Source organism: Equus przewalskii, chromosome 8, assembly GCF_037783145.1.
Source record: "Equus przewalskii isolate Varuska chromosome 8, EquPr2, whole genome shotgun sequence".
NCBI lineage: Eukaryota > Metazoa > Chordata > Mammalia > Perissodactyla > Equidae > Equus > Equus przewalskii.
Window position 1 is genome coordinate 23,233,133 of NC_091838.1, and position 16,318 is coordinate 23,249,450.

Genomic DNA, 16,318 nt, shown 5'->3' on the forward strand with positions numbered 1-16,318 from the left:
TCAATGTTTGAGTGCATAAAAATACTTTTGTATGTAAAAATGTCATAAAAGCATAAATATAAACAACCACTTGGAAAAAACTGCAACAAATATATGTTTCATACATAAAATATCTCATATATCAAAAGAAAAACACTAATGGCTTAAGAGAAAAAAGGAGGAAGAGCAAATGACAAAGAATTCACTAAAGAAGAGTGATGCATAATAAACATATTTTTAAAAGTCAACTTCACCAGTAAACAGAGATATGTAATTTAAAATAGCACTAAGATGTAGTTTTGGCTGCCATTTTAAATCTTCTTAATATCTCATGTTGTTGAGATAATAGCGAAAAAGTGTAATCTTTCTATAAATCTTTTTCACAACATACATCGTGTCATAAAATATACGTGCGTTTAGACCCAATAATTCCACTTTATGTACCTTATGACGAACATATAATCAGATATGCAGATAAAGATTTATGTACATAAATTTAATTTATGATCACAGAAATTATTTTAAAATAATGAAAGCATTAGAATTGTATATATATAGCCTGTAATAATTGCAGCTACTAAAAACATATTTTTAAGACTATTAAAGACAAAGAAAAATGCTTCACAAAATGGTAAGTAAAGAAAAGCAAGATAGCAAATACAGTACTCCCCCTAGTTATCAAGTTGGTAATATTATAGGATAGAATGATGAGATTATAGGTAAATTTTCCTTTGCTTTTTATCAAGTTGGACAAGTTGATTTTCTTTCTTGTATTTATCTCGTTTCCATATTTACTAAAAGAAGAAAATTTATGAAATATTTTAAAACAATCTTTTTATCATATATTTCACAGAGACTTTAAAGTTGTCAGAATTCTTTCAGCTCTGATGTAGCATCATATATATATATATGTTTGATATATACACATTTGTTTGTTTATTGTCTCTCTCACCAATAGAATGTAAGCACCATGTGGTAGAAAATTTTCTGTTTTTTTCATTGTTTCTACCCAAGCACCTAAAAGTGTGCCTGGAACATCATAGGAGTTCAATAAATATCTGTTGAATAGAAGAATGAATGAATGATTAATCCCCCCCCCCACATACAGACATATTTAAAAATATCTTATAAAGTTATGAACTTCATATATAGAAAGTTATCCAAAAAGGCATAACACACCAAAATGATCTGAGGTTGCTGCTGAGTTTTGATCACATATAAGCTCAATTAAAGGGGCATCTTCAAAGGTATAGCTAATCATAGACATGACTTGCAAAGTGGCACCGAATGGGAATTTTTTAAAGAAAAAGGTTTTCTCCAATTAATTTCTGCTCAAATACTCTTCATTTCATCTTGATCCTGATCCCTTTAAATCTTTGTAGACTTTCCTTTCTTCTGAGATGTTAATGTTAATTATTCTGTTTCTCTTCCTTTTTTTCTCCATTCTATAACCAGTAGCGGAAATATAAACCAAGACTGAGACCTAAGTGTTTCATGATTTAAAAATCCTTTTTTAAAGTTTAAAATGAATTTGGATACGTTTGCTCAGCTGGTGTTCCTTTTTAGTTTTTCTTCACTAACAATTTTGAATTTGAATGACATTGGTGATAACCTAGCCAAGTTTTATTTGTATTTTCTAAGCTGTGAGGTGAAAAAAAATCATATATATATATATATATACACAGACACATATGTATATATGCGTGAGTATATATACTCTCCTTCCTGAGAAATCTTTATAGAGGAAAACTATCTCCACTTATATGTGACTGAGTCATAAACCCAGAGTGCTCCTGCCTGATCATGTGATAGGACCCACCGAGATAGATAGGCAGGGTAACTACAAAAGCTCCTGGCTGTCAGAATAGTCTTATATTCTGAAAGTTTTAAAAACAGTTTTAAATTTTACTTGCACTGATCAGAGTGAAAAAATTAGTGTGTTTAAAATAAGTCACTTTTACTCATGACTAGAACAGATATGCTCAATATATTAGAAGATTTACTTCTTCCCAAAGCGCCAGTGGAGGTGTACCATTTCCCTTTACATTCATGAGTACTGTGTTGTTTATGATAATACTTACCTTTCTATATGGTTTAAAATTCCTATGTAAGAACTGCCCTTTACTGAATACATGTGTCTTCACTGTCTTTTTGTTTCCTGGGACCCAGATTGTCTTTGCTCTAATCTTTTCCCTGAAAACTGCAAACCAGAGGCTTCTGTGATGGATTTCTTTTCTTTACTCCTTCTGATTCACATTGTGCTGATATTTTGCACACTCTACTCAAACTCTATTTAAGCTCCCTACACTACAGCTGCCTACATATTTGTTTGCAGGATTCCTCCATGTACCCCTTTGTGTATAAGCAGCCAATGCCAACAGTGAAATTGTGGCCAGCTCACAAGGATCTCCCATGCTGCCTAACCTGGAGCCGGACATTCCTAAGTCAGTTACTCATTTTTGTACTGTCTTAGTAGACCATGTTAATGTGGGCTCACTGTGGTCTATGTTTGGATGAGGGAGGTACAGTGCCTTCTGTGGGTTGGCTAGTGACAAATGAAGGTTCTATCCATGTGGAGATGCACTGAAGTCTGAGAGTCCAGGTAGAATGAGATAATACCCAGAGAAATCTTGATATTTAGGAGAAAGATGCTAGGATGATATCATAATGGCAAAAACATCCTGTTTCTAGACAACTGCCTGGCTTTGATGTTTAAGGACTGGGAAATATATGAGGAATAAGGTCAAATTGCAAAAGTAAGAACATTTTAATTAGGCGTAATGATATTTTGTTCTCACATTTTGTGAGGTACATCTCAACATATTATCGTAATGAATTGTAACTGATATTTCTAATATCTAATGGGCAGGGCAATTTTGAAGTTTTAGAGTTTTTGTATTAGGATAGTCTAGGTAATGTTGAAAAATAAAATTAATTCTGCAGTCCCAGGGGCTTCCCACAACAATGGTCTCTTTCTCGTTTACACTAGTTTTGGGATTGAGGGAAAGATGGGGCTCTGTTCCACCTAGTAATGCAGGGGCCAGGTGAGGAGGTGCCACAGCAGGGAAGAATAACGCATGGAGAACTTGGGCCTGCTTTTATGCTTCAGCCTGGAAGTAACACACATCATTTCTGCTCACAGCTCATTGGCCAGAATAAGTCACACGGCCCTGCCTATATGCAAGGGGGCTGGGAAATACAGGCAAGCACAGGGATATTTCGTGAGCAGCCAATGTTTCTGCAAAAGTCTACCCTTGTGGTTACTAAAAATATCTTCACTCCCTCCTTAACACACACAGAACACACTTAACCCATCTCCAAAGATTCCTTCAGTCACTACATCCAGTGCCAGGTTCTGGATCTCTAAGTTTTATGCAGTTGTCTTATCTCTACTACATATCCAGATGTGATCCTCTTGTTCTGGAGATATATAAGCAAAAATACAAATTATTTGCAGCCCCTTCCCCCAAAACATCCAATATACAATAGTAGAAGACGGACAGGGTAATGGCAATAAACTCTCCCATTCAGAAACGAAAGGATGGGAAAATACCTAGCAGTCATTGAGCCCAGGAATTCTGAAATCACCCTGAACAGTTGCGGCAAGACCTCCTACATCGGGAGTAAGAGGATGTTTTTGATGAGGGCCTTACCCTGGTCTCTGGGGAAAACTTTCTATTCCTTTGTTCTCCGTGACCCCTGGCACAACAGTCTGAAAAGTTCTTATTTTTTCCATCATACTCCTTGGCCACATCCAAAATGGGCATTATAGGATATGCCGTCCATTGAAATTGAGTTTCCAATGTTAGTCTCAATTTCTGTTTTACTAGAATCACAGCAAACATCCAGTTCTTTGAGTAGCAGCATGCAGTCAAGAAACCACGCAACCACATAGTTAAACATTTATGAATTCCAGCATTTATTTCCTCAAAAAGCTAAATGGGTAAGCAAGCGAAAAAAGTGGATAGTTGTGTATAAACTGAATCTCTGAATTGGTCAATGTTTCTCTGTCTTAACTACTACCAGAAGTCTTCTGCTTGTTGTCATTTCAAGGTTTCTTGGAGAGATTCAAGGAATCAAAGTCACTGGTTGCTCCATTACTGCTGTGGCGGGTTGGGTGTTTCTTCTAGGTGGGACCTGGATGGTATCGATATACCTCACATTCTATCCGTTCAGAGTCGCATCGTTAAGCTGGAATGTTCCTCGATTGCCATATTCTAATCTGTCCTGGGCAAGGTGGCTATAAGCTTATTGAAGTGACCCATTTCCTTTGGAGCAACACAAGAAAGTTCAGGACGAGGCATCCTTTACAATATTTTGAAACATACATACCTCAGCCTCCTTAGGGGATGCACAGTTTTTCAGCTCACTCTCTTCCCAAAGGAGATTGGGGACCCACTGGGTTATTTTACTTCTCTAAGCCTCACAGGCTTTTTTACTCCAAGTTCATAGTTTCCTTGGAAATATAATTCTCTGAAGACTTTAGAGGTGCATTTTGTGTCTGATTTAGTCAGTTCCATGTTACAGTATATAAGACATGATCCTTTGGAGACACACATCTCAGATTTGCTCTGTTTGTTTGCTTCTTCTTTTTATCTCCAAACCTCTCTCAACATATTTGAGCCCCTCTAACATAGTAAATCATAAAGCCAGGTCCTTTATCTGACCTTTCCCTTGAGAAATTCTAAACCATTGAGAATTTTCAGTCAGCATGAAGGTCACACCCTTAATCTGATTCTTGCCCAAAATATTTGGTTTTAATGGACTTTTCCTCAAATGATTTTTAATTGTATCTCTTTTGGGGGAGGAAAAATTAATTGGCCTTTGCATCATAGCAAGGTCTTTGAATTTCTGAAAGTCTCCATTTCCTTTTATTTCCTCTTCGAAAATCAGCACTTTCTCTTTCTTTCTTTCTTTCTTTCTTTCTTTCGCTACCCTGCAAAGTGCAACAAATAACAACCAAGACATCCTACTAACACTTTGTTTTTCATCCATTTTCCCTTAGAAATGTGAATTCTTTAAGTATTCAATCTTACTCCTAAGTTATTGCAGGTGACAGTATTACTAAATGCTTTACCACTGCATAATATGGATTGCTGTTTTCTACCTTCGATAGCAGCTTCCTAACCATGTGTTGCCAACCATTAAGTCAACACTACACAATTTATTTATTTATTGCTGAGGAACATTCGCCCTGAGCTAACATCTTTGCCAGTCTTCCTCTATTTTGCATGTGGGTCGCCACCACAGCATAGCCACAAGTCACTGGTGTAGGTCTGTGCCTGGGAGCTGATCCTGGGCTGCCAAAGTGGAACACACTGAACTTAATCACTAGGTCACGGGACTGGCCCCCACTCAATTTATTTTTTAATACAGCACTTCACTTCCAGGAGATGATAGGTTATGCTTCAATAATACATAAACCCAAAGATCTTAGAGGCTTAAGAGAACAAAGCTTTGTTTCTCATGCTGGAGGTTGAACGCTGGCTGGCAGGAAGATGAGGTGAAGGGCTATGCTCCTCAAAGTCACATACATGCCTGAATTATTTGGACGGCCGGAAGCATAACCCATGTTTGTTCCCAAGGCCAATGCTCTTAACCGCTATTTTACTATACCATATGAATCCCAGAAGATTTGGGCAATTGGGCCTCATGGAGAGCTAAACTTTTAGTTTGGTAAATTGGATTTGGCAGAAATTAGACATCATTTTGAATTCCAAAAGAAAAATTCTGTCTAATACAAAGGACAAACTTCAGCAAGTGTGTATTTAGTTAGGTTCATTATTTATTTAACATATTTAAACTATCCATTTAATTTAAAAACTAATCCTTTTGCCCCTATGCTTTGAATAATATGATTAATAATGTGTACAGAAAATATTTAAGTATGCTGTTTTTATCCTATTTAAAATAAGACATTTAAAATTCACACTTGCTTTCTATTCAAGTAATTTTGTGCCTCTGTAATAAATATTATCATGCTAGATGAGACTTCATTTCTTTTAATAAAAATTAATCAATTTCAAAGTTAGTAGTATTATTTCTGAAAGTCACATTAATCCTACCAAAAATTTTATTGACACTCTGAAATCAGGTAAAATTTCTAGTAGATTTTGTACTCAGTATGTTTAACAAGTATATTATATACATATATTTTGTAAATAAATAACCAACCAATTGAACATCCAACTTGCATGTATATCTTATTGGATTGATAATTCAAATTTATATTCTTGTGATAGAGTTAAAGTTCACATCCTTCCAGTCCCCTAAAGCTTTCAGTAACTGTTGTAACAGGAGATCACAGGAGAATTATGGTTAGGGAAATAAGTGCTACAAATAGGCTCTAAATGGATTCTGGCCACTGTGAGTTCCTCTTTCTGCAAAATTAGGATACAGGTGGAATTATTTTTACAGATCTTTTTAGCAACTACATGAATTCAGTTTCTGAATCTGCAACTTGCAAGTCATTCCTCTGGGAGGCCATTAGGGGAAAAAAAAAAGCTGGTCCTTGGGAATAGGAGAGAGGTAAAGTGAAAAGTAGAGAGGAACAGAGTTTGTGCTTGAAGAGTTGGGAGAGATGAGGAAACTAAGGCACATCTGGGCCAAGAGTTGTCCCTGCCCAATGAAAGCTGAAGTTGGGATGCAAAAGAGGAACTGGCTCTGAGTAGCAAGTACCTTGGCATGAAGTCATTGCAGGCAGAGCTGTTAGGAGGTGAGAGACTGGGGTTAGGAAATATAATTCAGGTTTAGTCAAGCCTCAAGTTTTTTTCCATCCCAAATGTGACCTTTATGACCTGCATCACAAATTCTAAATGCAATAGGGTCACCAGTCTCCTATGTTGCAAAACAATTACTTAAATATCCCCCCAAAACTTTGTCAGCAGGAGGTCCCCCTTTCCCCTGCATTATCCAAAAACCTGAGGGAGGCTAACTCAGCCCGAAGGGGAGGTGCTGCCCCCACACTCAATAAAGCTGGAATGCAGTTTGGTTGGTCCACTCCAGCCAATATTTCTCACAGCCATATTCTGTCTCTGGGAGCCTGGTCCTACACAGGTGGTGCCAGTCCTGTCAGTGAGGATGCCTGACCCCTTACTGCAGCCTCTGTCCCAAGCGTGGTCTATCAATGCTCTAGTGCTCAGCACCAGCCTGGCCCAGAGGCCCTAGGAGCATGGGATTAGGAAGGCAGCAACTATCCTTGGGGTCCAGGGGAAAGCCACCCTTAGGGATTCCGAGAGGATTTCCTCTTCTGAGGGAAACCCACTAAGTCATTGCAAAGGGCCCAGTCCTAGACACGGGGGGTTGGAGGAAGCTGCCTTCAGTGATATAAGACTCCTGTTTCAAATGAAAAAGAGAAAAATATATAGATTAATTTAATCTCTGATGACATCCAACAACAAATATAACCAAATTAGTTTGTGTTACTAACACTACCAGAGAACTTGGGAAGTCGTGTCCAACACCTCCAAGTTATAAAATCAGGGAAATTTTGAACATCTGCTTTGAAGACAGGACGTAGGGAAAACGATCACAGAAAGGAAAAAGAGTTACAAAAATGGTTTTGAAATGGTAGAGGAGGTTGAACCTAAACATTTCCTAGCCATCCAAGACTGGTAAATAGGAATTAGTGTTACAGTACACGTGATTGCTATTGAAAGCAGTATACAATGACAGACTTTCCTTGCTTGCTGCGTTGTCTTTATTGCTTTGTGTGGTGGGTGTAAAAAGTTTCATGAGACAAGAGCCCATCTGTTTTGACTCACCACTATGTCTATTAAGAAATATTTGTTGAATGAATGAGTTTACTTGAGACCTGAGTAATTCCTCTAATTTTGTTTTGCCCATAAGACCTTGATTTCCCCCACATGGCATTGTTGTGAAAAAAGAATGTGGCAATATATATAAAGCACTTAGCAGGCTTTTGTGAGAGCTGAAAGTAGTAATCAAGTAAAAGGAGAGGCCTCCCCACTCCCACCCATAGACCACCCCCTTCTACATTCACTCTTAGCTTTGTCCTGTACCATGAGGGGCTTCCTGGACATGTATGCAGACATCTCACGCAGCAAAGCTCATCCCACCTCATTCCCAACCAAGAGCACAGGCATTCTCAGGAAGAAGGACCTTTGGAAGAGGACCACACAAGCCCCAGACGCAGGTTTGGGAGCCATTTGGGCAAGGGATTCTTGCATCCTGGGTATGTGGAAAATGAGAGGGTGGTGCTGACTCTGGATGGACATGTTCTTGAGCACCATGAACTCCTCATCGCACAGGGACTGTATGTACATGGCCAAGGCTAAAGCTCCCGTTACCCAGCCCTAAGGGAAGTACTGGTGTTTAGACCATGCCTGGTACCTAGTAAGCACTGTGTCGGTGGTGAGAGAGGGAGCGAGTGAAAGAGAAAGAGACAGAGAGAGAGACTCCTGAGCCAGGAGGACCTGACTTCAATCAGATGGACTAGATCAACAGATATAAAGTAAAAAATATGTTCAAAGAGGAGTTTAGTCTGTTTCGGTGGGATAGGAAAAGGAGAATCTGAACAAATCAATACTGCCACAGTTCACTCAAGCATCAGTGGGGTGGCAAAGGGTAAGGAACAAGCCACGGGAGGAAGGAGACGACTTGACATGCAACAGAGAGAACCTCAGGGGTCAATGGTAGCCACTGTGCCCTCTGCTTTCCTTGGGACATTGGACTGAAACCAGCTTCCCTTCCCTCGATGGCACCACCCCCTGTATAAATTATCCTCTCTGATTCTTCCAACTCAATCATGGTGTCTTTTTTTCTGTTTTTATATATTAACTAAAACTTAAATTTGTTTAAAAAGTAGGACCCTTCACAGGCACCTATTATAATGTGTGGTTTTATTCATTCATTTTTTTTTCTTTCAATAATATCACACACATTATGTCAGGTGCCAGGAATACAAAACTGATTAAGACCTAATGCTTTGTCCTTGAGATGCATAGTGTCAAATAACGGAGCTGAACATATGAGCAAATAATTATAGTGCAATCTGATAAGTGCTGATATAGGTATGAAAAAATGCTGTGGAGCACAGAGGAGGTTGAAAGCCTAAGAGTCTTGTTTAATTAGGATCTAAAAACAAACAAGGGAATTGTGCTGCCAGAAATACAACTTTACTGGTGCATAAATGCAAGGGTTTCTGGAGCAATCTTTCTAACTCATATAGCGCTCCTGCTGAGAGTGTTTGGGATCTCCCTGTAGAAGATAAAAAAGAAGTAAACAAACAGAAGAGAAAGGTATTCCAAATCCATTGACCACATGGTGACTAAGAAGTAGGAAAGGAAGAAACTGAAAATACAGTGTAAACAAATGTGAGCACACCTTGATGGCGCCATGTGGACCAATAATGATGGGAGAGTGTATTTTTAATTACAAGTATGGACTTTGTTCTCCATTCTGTGGGCACCTTCCCTGATTGTTGATGACTTATTCTAAATACCATAGAAAACCACAAGAATTACTGTTCTCTTAATAAATGTTTAGCTGTGAGTCAGAAAGTGTAGGGAATCCAGAATTCCCCAAACTAAACCTTTCTTTGTTGACTTTTATGCTTCTGTGATGCAGTTGTGGCTCTTAATTACCACATTAATGGCAACTTAAATTAAGAAATCCTACTGTCTCTTAAGCCAACTCAAATGATCTTTTCAAAATGAAGTCAGATTGACATAAAGAAATCTCGCGTGAGTAACATGATGGCTAAGAGAAAATAATTTCTGAGCATGCCATAGGTTTTTACTTATTTATTTATTCAGTGGTTTGCTGTTTTGAGGAATCAATGGCGTTTTAAAGGCAAGCAAGTTCTAGAGGTATATTTGGAAACTGTGACTTTAAACTTATAGAAAAAATGCCATAATTTAATCACTTTTTATGGGTTGCTGCCTTCGTTGTGCAAAATAAGCAATAAACTTGACCTGTGGCCTGGGGCAGGGTGGTGGGGGGGGGGGGCAAAGAAGGGTGTGTGTTGAACACAAGACTCAAAACCCAGCTTTCTCCCTCAGCTTAGTCAAATTACTCAACCTCTTGAACTTTCTTTTATAAATCCTAAAATGCTTTTCTTATTTCATAAAAGCTTGAAATGTTATATTAATGAACTAGATTTTGAGTTGGTTCTGACTTTAATCTCTCAGACAAATATAACTACACTTGGAATGGAAATGACTTTAGATGAGGAATCTGGATATTTGTGAGGTAAACTGCACATGAAACACGTTGCTCATCAGTTGCCTTGAATAAATCACATACCTCTCAGTTTTCTCATTTCCTTATCTGTAAAAACTGGGTCACAAATTGGAATGCATTGAGGTGCCAGGCAGGTAATATAAATGTGTGAATGGGCTCAGGGGTCAGGTGGTCATAATAGAGGGCAGCATGGTAGATGGAAGATCAGTTTGCATTTCCTAAAAGCATTCAGAACCAAAGTTGAAGAAACAAAACAACCTGGAGGCCAGCTTGAGTCTGGAGCTCTTCTGTTTGCAATCTCTGGGTTAAGTAATATTTCTCTCCCTCTCCAGGTCTCATAATTCTGTAGTCTTTGTTCTTTGGCTTGAAGTCAAATCTCTCAGCATCTGAGCAATCCCTTGACTGCAAATTGAGCACCTTTGAAAACTTCATTAATTCTTTGTACCTCCAGAGAGCCCAACCATAAATTACTTATTCAGTTGCACTCTGTATGTATTACTCAATGATTGCAGTCTTTAAAGCTGCCTGACAACCTTATTTGTACTTGGAGAAATGAACAGAGTCTGTAATATGAATTATGAAGATATGAGAGACTAAGGTATTAATCAATTTAAGAAGTAGCACCAAATTTTAAGCAACTTCATCTGAAGAGAAAGGGTGTGTTTTAAGCCACCCAAACTTAAAAATAACTAGTGATTGTATCCTCCTTTGCCATGATGTATCTTTGAAATGGAGATAAATTCTTGGGACCTGAAAATCCATAGCAGTGTGATGAGAGAGGGAAGTAGCAATTTCTCTGCTTCAATGAAAACTTCTCAAAATCCCCACGTGTTAAAAGATACCCAGGGACAAATATTAATGAGCTCACTAATCAGAATTTGGTTAAGACAGAGGAGGACAAGAAAGTAAAAAGGGAAGAAGAAAGAGAAAAGTTTAAAGGAATCAAGTATGTTCTCGGTTAAGTGATTCATCAGAGTAGAGAAATGGCATCATCAATAGCTGTCAAGAAGATTTAAACTCAAGAAAATAGAGCTAATTTCATCTGGAATAAGTAAATACATCTAGCAGCAATGCAGGGAAAATAAAGTCAAAGAAGGTTTAATCTAATCTAGGCAAATGGCAACAAAATTGATTCCCTGAAACAGCATTGAAAGAATGGACCTTATACCATTTTTTAATCACCCATCAGCTCTTAGTACAATACGGGGTGCAGTGAAAGGACTCAGTAAATTACTGTTGATTGTCTGACATCATGCGAAACATTTAAAATAGCCCAAATGTTGCTTTTAAGAATTTTTATCCAGAATAATTAGCCATTTGTAATTCTTCAAGTTCAAAATGACTCGTATCACCGAAGAGCTGGCATCAGGACTTTAACATTGTCTAAGTAACCACCAGGGCTGGGAAAGGCAGTCTCCCTCCCTGATCAATCCATTAATAAAGAGTTAATTAATGGCCTTTTCCATGCCCAGCCCTGAGATAGATTCCTTAATAGCTATGAGTAGAATTTTCACAAATAAATTAACCCAAAATGACAATATAGTTACAATAAAATGAAGCATATTTTATGAATCTTGAAACATAATTATACTAACTTGGAAGGCTCATATTTGTTATACATATAAAAAGGCAATAAACTCAAATTAGCTTTGTACCTCCATCATGATTACCATTTAATACATTTGCAATTGAGAAGGATGCTTAGATTAGTCATGAGAAGAGGGAAAACTAAGCTGGTTTGGAAAGTTGTTTGTTTTTTTAATCACAGCTGTTTAAGCAGTAATGGAAAATATAGGAGTTGCTCTCTCTCTCTCAAGGCTGAAGATAATTTTTGCTATAAAATTATAGTCAGCTATATACTCCATGCTAAAGGATGAGAGACTAAGCATAGGTAATCTAAAACAAAGAAAACTTTTAAAATAGTAGAAGGTTGTGTGTATATGTGTGTTGGTGGGGAGTATTTATGGCTTATTTTATTTTATTCCGTTTTGTTTCTGTTGGTTTTAATTTTTAAATACAGTCAGGAGGATACCACAAATTTAGGTTCAAGGCATATAAGATGCTAAATATCTTCTTGAAGAATGGGAGATTCTATTTTTAATAATACCCTTTGATTACGTGGGTATTTAGCCTCCTGCAGATACAGAGACACACCCCGTTAGTACCCTCATCTTTGTTAAGCATACCACCCAGATGCTACAGAGTGAAGGACTGGATGGAGAACAAGGGGACTAAAATCTGGAGAAGACCAGAGAATGCGTTTTTTCTGCAAGTGAATAAGAATGAAATCAGTTGATGAGTGAAGGGGAATTCTATCCACAGCATCAGTCACCCACTCTCGACCTGAATGCCTTGTCTTTCCTAAGGTTCTATCTCTGTGCCCAGAAGTCAGCGCAGAGTGAAACCGCCTCTGTGTGCTCCACAGTGGACATTTTCAGCAATGAGCATTGGGATCACCAGGCCTGGAGTTGCCATACCTAAGCTACAATATTTTGACTAGAATCCCAAATAGCAATCTATTTTTATTCCATGATGAATATCCCTTAGGCACTTATGTGCCGGGCACCTTTTAAACACTGGGGAATGTGAAATAGAAAAAAAAATCTGGATTTATTAAAGAGGGACTTTCTTCAAAAAGATTATTGCAATGGGGAAAGGAGTTATTGCAATAAGGGGAGGAAGAACATTGCAATAGGAAGAATGCTGCGATCATAAGGTCTGTAAGCACCTCAACAGTTAGGAAAAAGGGGTTTTCTTTTATAGGAAGGAGTAAAAAGGCTGGAAAGGATCAATGTGAGAGAGTGGGATGAAGGAGTGGCCTGATCAGATAGTAGACTAGAGAGGATTCTACCCTGTGGCCAACTTCTTCTTACCTGTCTGCTGGTTCAGGCTGAGGGTGAGCCGAAGGTCAGTGGCCTGGAGAAAGGAGAGAATATTAACCAAAGTCTGATTAACAAATATTTTGTTCCAGTTGATCAGTGGACACAAGCACTTTAGCTAATCACTTATGAGGCAAAGAATAGAAATTTAGAGGGTCTGTATCTGACCTCATTATAGGTAAACAAGGGGGCATCCATAAGTCTTACCTAAGTCAATGGAGGAAGGATGGCTCTTTGCAAGGTAAGCCGTTTCTCAGAATACAAAGGATGGGGGCATTTCCTACTCTTCACTGTTTTCCAGAATCACAGCAATCAGGTAAAGTTCAATATTGTCAGGACATAGCAACAAAATAGACAAGAGGGTCCCCACACTTAAGGACTTGACATTCCATGGGAAGAGATGAACAGGAACCTTTAGACTTGTCCGTTAATATAGTCATTTCAGATCCTGTTAATAAAAGAGGAGGATACGACAATGGCGGGCGATGACTGATAGAGGAGGCTTCTTCCTGACTGTGGAGATGAGAGAAGGTCTCTTGGAGAAGGTACCAATTGAGTTAAGAAAGAAGTGATGCAAAAGAGCAATCACGGCAGGCTAGAGCATCCTGAGTGAGGTAGAGAACAGCAATGAGATTGGAAAGGAAAGCAGGACCAGAGAGGGTGGGACTTTGCGGGTAAGAATCCTGGATTCTGACTGCTCTGCAGAGGATGGACAGTAGCAGAGGAAAGCGAAAACAGGGGGCAAGTTAGGAAGGGCCAAGGAATTCAGCGGAGATAGAATGATGGTCTGGACTAGGGGTATGGTACTGTGATGGTGAAAAGATCAAATTCAGGGTATGCTTTGGAAGTAGAGCTGACAATACTTGCTAATGAAATTTAGATGAGGCACGAGGGAATAAAAATAACAATACAAACCCTTACATAGCACCTACAGGGTGCTAGACACAGTTCTGAGTCCTTAACATATGCTAACACATTTAACCTTCACAAAAAATGTGAAAAGATAGGTACTATATTGTCCCCATTTTGGAAATAAGGAAACTGAAGCACAGAAAGATTAGGTAACTTATGCAAAGTCACAGAACCAATAAGCAGCAGAGCTGGGATTTCACCCTGGTGGGCTCCAATGCAGAGTCCAGCATGCATGGGTCCTATCATTTTGGCCTGAGCCATTGGTTGAGATAAATAAGATTTGGTGGGAAGTGGATTTGAGGGGAGATTAATGGCTCAGTATAGGCCATGTTAATTTTCTAATGCCTATTAGACAACCAAGTGACGGCATTGAAAGTTTAATTGGATATATGTTTGGAGCTCAGAGAAAGTCCCAGTTTGAAGCTGTGACTTTCAGCATCTTCAGCGTATAAATGACATTTAATGTCACAGGACTGAATGAGATCACCCAAGAGATAGAGAGAAATTAAAAAGACAAGCTCTGCACCCTGGGCATGTCAGTGGTTTAGCGGCGACACTGCTGGCCTTGAACCTCTCCTCCAAGGTTTCCTGGATTTCGGCATGAGAGTGTCTGTTCTGATATCTCCTTTTCATTTCGTACTGTAACAGCTTGAAAAGAAAACTTGAAAGTATGCTAAAGTTAATGTGTAATTATTTGGGGCGGACTATCTCTTTGTATATGGAAAATCTCACACCCAATCTCTACGAGAACTGCTGCCTTCTCAGCCTAAGACAGCACTTTGTGACCGTGTAGGATGCCTACTAGTATTGGAGCCCTAGACTGCGTGAAATACAAAAGAGCACATTGCAATTTACTAAATGCCTTCATCTCATTTGACCTTCATACCTACCCACCGAGGTAAGCAGGGTACTGATGACGATAACCCTTTACTGATGAGGGTCTAATGATTAGAGACTAAATGACTTGCCTGAGGCTACTGTTAAGTGGCAGAGCTGGGACTCAAACCCACATCTTGTGCTACCAAATCCTACGCCCTTTCTGCAACACCATGCCCTCTCCACACCCAGTGTGATTCATTGCGGCATTTGTAACTTCCATTCATTTTGTCAAAAGAAAAAGGTAGAAATGCAAACACTTAGCTTTATCTCTCCTACTAGCCAAAATGTCTAAGGGTTGATAATGTTGAATCCCACGACATCAGAGATTATAGATAAGAGCCCATAGAAGGAGTCAGGCAGGAACTGGGCCGACTTCCAACACTTGCAGAGGGAGATCTGCCCAGTGGGCCTTCATTACTTTGTGAAACAGGAATTCTCAAAGCACGAAACACATCCATTTTCATATGTCAACACAAAACTACATTGAAAATTCAACCAAAAATAATCTATGGACTTTTTTTTTTACCACAATTGTGTATTTGCAGTATTACAAATAATTGAGAACTGATATTCAAAGCAAAGCATGTGAGTAAAAGAAAGCAATATGTAAAACCCAAACCCTGTCTTCTGCGTACCAGTGAAATGGGCAGGGAGTTTTAGCAGAATCTTAAGCAAACTATGGCAAATACGAGTTGGCCTTCAGCATCTTGTGCCAGCCATCCCAATTATTTAATGAGGGACTTTTCTGGGTCATTTTTCACCTGTCAAGTGTCCCATGGAGATATCTCTCTCTGGCTCCTCCTCTCTCCAATGCTAGCTGATTCATCACTGAAATGTGCATTCATCTTCCTGCCTTGAGACAGTGCTGCACAGCAGGTTTGACTAAACTGCCAAGGAGACCATCTTAGATCACTGGCCCCCTGCCTCCATGCCCCCCCAGCACCTTCAACAGAAGCAGGTGTGTGACAGGCTCTCAGAGCAACAAGTGCTCTTTGCTCCTGTTGCTCCCGACCTTCTGACAGACAACAATCAGTTCTGGCAGACGGCAGTCAGGAAAGGGCAAGTCAACCGCAAGGAACCAGAACTGGGAGAGCATCCCCAATGCCTGCCACCCTCTCGCCAGCACTGTCTGTAGCCTGGGGGGTGGGAATTTGTGTCAAGGGAAAACTTGTCCTAACACGGGACGGGTTTTGGTCGGTAGGGGAAGGGTGCCTCATCTTTGTCTTTCCATGTGCTGATGTCAAAGACAAGCTCAGCGGATGTGCTTTCTTTGAAGGGGTGTCATTCTCCAGTCTCAGAATGGGAACAAAAACCTCTGAATTCTCACCAGATATGCCCAGAGGGCATTTGATGGGTGGATACTGTTCTCCTGGACAGTCAAGCAGCATCCCACAACATGCTTTAAAAACACGAGGCAGTGAGAACTGCTGCCAAAGGTGGAAGAAAGAAAAAAAGTAGTGATTCAA